This window comes from Sciurus vulgaris (genome assembly GCF_902686455.1).
Source record: "Sciurus vulgaris genome assembly, contig: HiC_scaffold_580_arrow_ctg1, whole genome shotgun sequence".
NCBI lineage: Eukaryota > Metazoa > Chordata > Mammalia > Rodentia > Sciuridae > Sciurus > Sciurus vulgaris.
In genome coordinates this window covers 1052429-1060923 of record NW_027632443.1, presented here as the reverse complement: position 1 = coordinate 1060923, position 8495 = coordinate 1052429, and positions in this window count along the sequence as shown.

Below are 8495 nucleotides of genomic sequence, written 5' to 3'. Positions count from 1 at the left end.
AAAGCAGGGAACTTTAAGCAGAAAGCTTCCAGAGTTAGATTTTCTCTCTCCAAATTCTGGCCATGGTCCATTCCATTTAAGATATCAGAAAAAAAAAGCAAAATATATTTAAAATTATATTTATGCACACACACACAAACAGAGAGAGAGAGAGAGAGAGAGAGAGAGAGAGAGAGAGAGAGAGAGAGAGAGAGAGAGAGAGAGAGAGTCCTGCTTTTTTGAATAAGTGCCACTAACCAAATCCTAAAATAATAAGAAAAATTTTATGAGTCATGTTGCATAGTAGAGGTATTTGGGCTTTAAATTATAAACAACTGTTTTTTGTACTGTGGATTGAAACCAGGATCACTTAACCACTGAGCCACATCCCCAGCACTTTTTTATATTTTATTTAGTGACAGGTTCTTGCAAAGCTGCTGAGGCCAGCTTTGAACTTGGCAATCTGCCTACCTCTATCTTACAAACTGCTGGAATTACATGTGTGTGCCACCATGCCTGGCAAAAAAAAAAAAAAAAAAAAAAAAAAATCTTGATTCCGAGCCCACTTGCTTATTTAGGGGCATTCATCATAGAAAGAAAAATATAATGCACTGGAAATTATGTCTATGGCCAAATTGCAAAATAAGGTGTTGATCTTTAATCCTGAATCCCCACTGGCCAGCCAAATAGGGCATATGTCAGCAGTAGACTCCAGAATTTCCTTCCTGTTTCTGCAGAATATCTTCAAGCACTACCTGAAGTCCTATCTGAGCACATACATGCCAGCATTCCAGCATATTCCCAGATTGTGTGGTGAATTGTGGTGAGGGATGATCATCAGAATCACAACTCCAAGTATTGTTTTGTCATGAGGAGGACTGTGGTCTATAGTGTGTAGGTGTCTCAGATCGTCTTTCTCTGAGTTTGTTTTTCATTTTTGGTGGGATGGTGTTACTGTGTGTTAAACCCAGAGATCATTTACCACTAAGCTACATTTCTGGTACTTTATTTTTTATTTGAAACAGTTGCTGAGTTTGGCCTTGAACTTGTGCCCAGCCTCATGAGTTGCTAGGAATACCAGTGTGTACCATCCTGGCTGAATCCTCCTGAATAATCTAAATGAAAGCAAAATGTGAAACCCTGAACCCTTTCTCCCAGCCTAAGCCTTTATATATATGTCAATAAAGTCCTAAAAATCCACCTCCCTGTCCATATTCCCAATGACAAATTCTCCTCTGCTCAGTATTATCAATTATTTTTCTATTACATTTCAAATGAGCACAGTATTTTAATTTTTTTTTTTTAACCGAGAACTGGATAGAACTTTATGAATAGTTTGTTTTTTGGGCTGGGTGTAATGACTTGGGCCTATATTCCCATGAGACTCAGTTGGCTAATGCATGAAGATTACAATTTCAAGGTCAACATCAAGAATTTAACTTGAGCAGAGGCAGCTTAGAAAGACCTGTATCAAAATTTTAAACCATGAAATGGGTATGCACTCATGCCCATGTGACAAATCCCCAGTACCATAGAAAAAGTCAAAAGCAAAAACCTTCATTGCTGTTGTTATTTATGAGAATTTCACATGATAGAAATTAGAGAAAATTCACTTGACCTTCGCAAAAATATGTGCTTGTATTCTTTTTTGTCTCTCCAAGGCCAGACACCTTGTCACATGTCTTAGTGTTGAGAAAAACCCTGATGGAATTTATGTCAGAAGGTTCTCCTTCCCCTCTCTGGTATTTTCCTGGTACTGTGTTTCAGCACTGTCTGATATGAGGATCCCACAGCAGGCATACCTAATATTTCTTGAGAGTTTAGTGAATATCAGTACTTGTATCTTATTTTGTAAGAGAGCAGACTAATTTTAGGGACTCTAGCTTTGCAGGGAAGTAGTTAAATGCCCAAAAAGCTGGGAGAAATCTTCTGGTTTGCCCTTCATCCAAAGGTCACTTCAATTGTTCCCTGACCTTGGCTACTGTAAATACTGCAATAATGAAGATGATAATACAACCATTTATTTAACATACTGATTTCAAATACTTTGGGAATGCACCCATAATTATTACTATTTTGTAAGTTTTTGAAGAACTTTCAACTTTGAAGTCTTTTTAAAAATTGTCCCTACTGAAATCATATTCTAGCAGTTTGCAACTGTTTATTTTATCCATATCCACATAATTGGAGTACAAGTTATTCTTCCATTTTTTGGTAGTAGCCATTCTAACAGCTGCACTTAGGCTGCAGTCGTTCTCCTAAATGAGTGGTGCAGTAAATTTATGCTAAAAGTTAGAATTCATGCTGCCTTATACTCATTTAAAGAATGTGATGTGAATCTATTTTATAAATAAACAGGAGTCTGTACTTTTAACAATTTTCTTAGTTCCTAATGGAGATTGCAGCCCATGAAAATTCTTGCATGCCAAAGTGGAGCCATGTTTTGGGATACAGAGAGATATGTAAATGTTCATTTGTTATTGCTCCCAAATCCTGGAAGATTAGGATGTAGTCCATTGAATGAAAAAAGTTGAATTTTGGACAAATTCCTTAGAGAAAGAATTGGTTAGCTCTGGAGTTATTACTGAGGTGAGCTGAGGAAGAGGGCTTATGTTGTGCCTCACTATCACTTTGACTGCCAGTCATAGACTGTATTTCCCTTTTTAACTCTTTAATGCTGCATTGATAGTTCAACTATTAGCAACAACATGTCGCAGATTACACTGGCAAATATCTTTTAGGAAAAATTGGGACCTTTGAGATTTAACTCCGCTTCTTCTCTGGTTCCATGGAAGGGATGTTGCATTGTCATAAGAAAACACTTTTTCTCTGATCTTGATACTCACGTATATCTGATCTCTTTGTCTGTGTGTACCAGTTATGTTAAAATTCAAACTACAAATGATTTATAGTTAAATGTGTTATCTTTATGATCCAAACTGTCTTCCTCTACTCAGGGTGACAGTGGATTTAAGCATCCTGTGCCAGTTATAAGGATTATTGCTCAAGGAATGTTAATGTTCTAGTATAACCCAACTTTTCCTTCTTATCTGATGGTAGGTTTTTGTTTTATATGTCTGTAACTAATTCATAAATTTAACAGGGATTCACAACAGTAAATATTTATTTGGTATATCCATAAGTGAGTTGAGAGTCAGGAGGTTCATATCCTGCTATACTTTTATAATCATCCCTCTTAATATCTGCTTTCTGTTGGGCAGTGCTGGGGTATAATTGCAGTGTCACACACATTCTGCACATAATTCCAAAAAGTGTTCTGTGCCTCTAGTTTTAATATCTACCTTTAGGCTGGGTTGTATCTTCATTCACATTAAATAATTTTCTTGATATGATAAACCATAATAATGCCAATGTTACCAACTAACCTAACCCTTTCTCAAAATAAAAATAAAAATAAATATAAAAACTACTAGGAATATATCTCAGTAGTAAAGTATACCAAGACTCAACTTCCAGGAAAACAATAAAAAGAAAAGGAAAGAAAAAAGAAAGTGAAAATGAAAATTAGCTAGCTCAGGAGGAAGTGAGGTTTCTATAGGTCACAGCTCTTCTGCTGGAAAATGGCATGTGGAGATTTAATCAAGACAATTGGGCCCACGTGTCAATCACCTGCATCTGGGTAGCTGCTGTGTCACAGGCTCAAATGCCTGCCAAGTAGTATTAGAGATAGGAGTTGAGCACCCCCTTCAAGAATAAGGAAGAGACAAGGGTCTCTGCCACTAATGTGCTCCCCACCTGAATGGCCAGCAAGTCTGAGGGTACACTACCCAACAGGAGGGCTCAGGCCTGCAGACTCCAGGGACTGTGGAGAATACTGGTCTGCCAGTTCCTGTTCCTGCACAGTCAGTCATGCCATTCCAAGAGCCTCCCTCCCCAGGCTTGTGATGCAACTGCCCACTTACCATTTCCTGGTGCTCAGGAGCCAGTCTTTGTTCCTAGGGATCTTCAGCCCCTGCATAGCAGAGCAAACTGGGACTCTGAAGCAGGAGAGGGAAACCTAGTATTGAATGACTGATATGGAGGTCTCAGGGGAAACAGGAAATGTGGCAGAAGCCCACCCCCAACTCCCCAGCAGCAAATAGTATTGGACAGTTCTAAGTGTTGCTGATCGGACAGGGCCTCAGACCTGCCCCTCAAGTCAGGGAGCATTCTCTGTGAGTGACAGCAAATAATATCCAATCCAGAATGACAGGTCCTTGGTTGCAGTTTTTTTTTTTTTCTTTTTCTTTTGAGGTTTGGGAATTCCTCCCCAAAGTCTCAGTCTGCTGCTATTATAAGGCAATATTTCCATCTAGAGGTAGGATCTAATCCAAACAGCAGAATACTTCCATTTAACACAAGGCACAAGGTCATTTCAGTTTATGGATTTTATATGCCAATATATTATTCATGAATGAAAGTAATATGACAGTTATTAAGAAATGTTATTTAACTCTTCTGTTCTCTGTTCTTGTTAGGAGACAGACTAAAGTTTGAATGGGAACAACCTCTAAAACCTACATTATCTAATGAAAACAACACCTAAGGCACAAATGTAATTTAAATATTTTTAGTATTCACATTAATAACATTAAAAGAAAGAGTTGAAATTGATATTAATAACATAACAGCATTTCCAGAATACTATCTTTTTGTGACTTAAAAAATACTACAAATGAAGTACATGTGTTTTTGGAACTACACGATCAAGTTTGAATTTCTCTCTCAGACCTCATTTCACAGTAGCCACATTCCAGGTTTGAGGGCTATGGGTGGCTTGATGCCAGGGACATAAAGAACATGATCTATTTCTTTATATGCTAGTGTTGAGGGATACAGTTCCCCAATAATATTTCTTCTCAGGCACAAAATTAGAAGAAACAAGACTCTGAGTGGGAGTAGGGAGTTCAAAGTAGGAAGAGTTCAAAAGTAGATCATTTTTCTCACTTCATAATGGCCACAGGTTTTTCACATTGCAGATATCATACAGCAGAAAAAAACAACTTGGGTTTCTTAGGGGTTAGGGATACAGCCTGCATTCTTCCATGGCCTGACCATTTGCATACATGAAATTCAAACTTATTTGGCAATTTGGGGTTAGACATAATGGCCAGTCTGTAATATCTGTTTCCTTCTGTGGACCTACTTTCACAATTAATAAGCAGGTGGGCTTGGACTCAGTTTGAGCTCTGTCTGATTCCAAAGTCAAATTAATTCCACTAGATCACAAAACTCTTGAAATATTTCTTATTCTCATCAGACTTGGAAAGTGAAAATTATTCAAAGCAGCAGGATTTATGATATATGTACATGAAGTCCAGTTCTGTGTATTACATAGCATAATACAAAGAGAATATTCTTATATAGATGTATCATCTTGGGGCTCCCATTCCAGAATCCAGGGAATCTGATTCAGTTTACATCAAGGGCAAACACCAACTAGACTTTATCCAAACACCCACTTACATATCAAAATATAGGTTGATGTCAAATATGTGGAAGTTAAATCAGGGTTTATTAATTATAGAACATGCTGACCTAGCAGAATGTAAATGACCACCAAGTGCTATGTTTTCAAACCAAAGTGGGACATAGGCTATAGAGTTAGGCATCAGAAATTTTTATTGAGAGCATAGAGCAAAAAGGCCAAGGAGGCCAAGGAGGAACATATAATTATTAGGTGTCATGAAACAACAGATAATTGGAATCTGGATTTCCAAAAGAAACCATTGACATATTATGTTTAGGCAGGTGAACAACATGAGTGTTTACAATGCAAAGGTAATATACTTCTGAAGTAAACTAATATGTAAGAAAATGGCTAAGCACTATCCAACCTTAGACCATGGATAAGAGAGTAACAAGAAAAAAAATAGGTTTTTTAAATGCCAAAACCCAGAGAATCCTGGCCAAGAGAAGCTATGGAGATGGGGCTATAGAGATTTATTTTTTTGCATGGTACAGTCATGAAAAACCAATGGACTACTTCTACCTCATTTGTTTGTGTAAACTTGCTCCTCTTTGTGTGAAATACTTTCTTGGGAAAAGTTAGGTTTTAAGTTTTCTAAAATAACGAGATGTACAGTGGAGAAGACAGGTACATGGGCTTCCAGGGAAGATAGCTAAAACAAAAGAGTAGCAACAGAAAATCAAAGTAAAGTAGCCCAGTAAACATCAAAAATAATGGTAAGTATGTTCTCTTATTTCCACATTTATGTAGATTTACACCTATTAATTTTCAAGAGAGAGTAATACACTCTATATTTCTTTGGGAATGTAAATGTAGGTTATTCAAGTGGTAAATTCCTGGAAAATGTTTATGGGGAATCCCCGTACTTGGGTATTTGTCCTGGATCTATTCTGACAAGCTCTGATTCCTGCCTGTTTAGACCATTCTCCTGCTGTCTCATCTAACCTTAGACCCAAGATATCAGTATTGCTTTTTGGGTCTACTTGCTCTTTCCCCAAGGAGACAGAATTAAGAAGTGAGTCTGTGAATATCTACATGGAACTCTATGAACAGATTGTCTTACATGTAGGACAATAATAAACTCTGACCATCATGGCTTATTCCACATGGGACATTCCCCAATGTATATTTTTATATAAGATTAGTTACTTATAAATATGTGCATAGGCCTCCATACTTGGGTGACACTGTTTTATAGAATAAAGTCTTTTTGGATAAATATTTGAGTAGAAAAAAATAGTATCCAGTACTTAAATATCAACCCTACCTGTTGGAGACCGCTGCCCTCTAGGGTCCACAGTGGTAGCTGGCCTCACCCTAAGATGGCGCCGAGAAGCCCAACCGCAAAAAAAAAAACAACTTTAAGGAAGTGCTTTCTATTGGCTGACTGATCTCCTCTGTGTCCGTGCTTAGCTCGTGATCAGTACATGTCCTCATTATGCACCATTAAGTCTCCACGAGCCAAACGCCTGACCCGTTAAGGTGATTGGCTGTTATATCCCATAAAGCTGCATACTTTGCGTGACAGAGGCAGGCAGGCAGCAGCCACGTGATGAGAGAAGAAAAAGAGAGGCAGTGGCGGCGCAACGAGAGAAGAAGAGAGAAGCAGCAGCTGCATGAGAGAAAAGAAGGAGAGAGAGAGCTGCACGATGAGACAAAGAAGAAGAAGAAGACAGCGGTAGTGGAGGAGGAAGAAGAACCAGGCACTCGGCTCAGAAGCTCTCCCATAAAAATAAAGACCTTAAAACTTCATCTGAGAGCCGAGTCTTCATTGTACTCGCTGGATGAGACAAGTGGTGCCGAAACCCGGGACCCCTCGCACCGCCACAAAAAAGGTAAGTAATATCCAGGTAAAACAGCTGTTAAAACTAAACAAGTGAAGTAAAATAAGTTAAGAAAGGTTAAAGCAGTATACAGGGAGCTAGGTATAGTAACCCCCAGTGGACTGGCCAGGTATTAAATAATAAGATTTTGTGTGTATGTTGTTTGTCAAGAGTTCATGTCTTTGGTTGTATTGTATTGTTGCAGAGCATTATTGTTTTTAGTTGTTTTAGTGTGGCTTAGCATTGTAGTGTGGTTAGCATTTAAAGCTTTAGAAAATGGGTGGCAAAACATTACGGATCAGAATGGAGGGTCTGCTTAGAGACTTATTAAAAGCAACTGGAACACCTCTTAAAACAAGGACTGCAAGGCTTTTCCTCAGAACAATAGAGGAAGCTGCACCATGGTTTTTAGATGAGGGACTCTTAAACATACCACAGTGGGATCACTTAGGAGAGGATCTAAGAAAGAGGGAGAAAGCAGAACCATTGCTGGTGGGCATGAGCACAATTTGGACGTTGATTCGCGGGTGCCTCGCTAACCCGAGGCCAACATTTAAAGATACGCTAGAAAAAGGAGAGGACATTTTAGCAGAGAAAAAAGAGGAACAGGAAAAAAGAACACAAGGAATGCAAAGGCTAAACTTTAAGAGAGGAGGACCTCCAGGATCATGTTTCTATTGTAAACAGCAAGGACACTTTGAAAAACAAGTCCCCAGTTAAAACAGCAAGACAGACCTCAGAGAAGGCCTGAACCTGGAATCTGCCCAAGATGTAGAAAGGGAAATCATTGGGCTAGTGAATGTATATCTATGATAGATGTAGATGGTAACCCTATCCCTCCTCGTGGAAGCTCAAAAAATGAGGGACGGGGCCCACAATACCAGGGCCTGGCACAAATGTATGGGGTGATTCAAAAAGTGGCCAGGACACATTATCCAGGAACAGACCAAGGAGAGCAGCACCAGGAAGTGCAGGACTAGACCTCTGTTCTACCATCAGAGCAATACTAATGCCAGAAATGGGAGTACAAGTCATACCTGTTGACTTTAAGGGTCCCCTACCTGAGAACACCATGGGACTATTATTAGGCAGAAGCTCCAGTGCACTCAAAGGATTAATGATAGTTCCAGGAGTCATAGATCAAGATTATACAGGAGAAATTAAAGTGCTTGCTTCATCACCTCAGGGCATTATTTCCATTTCTCCGGGAGACTGAATAGCTC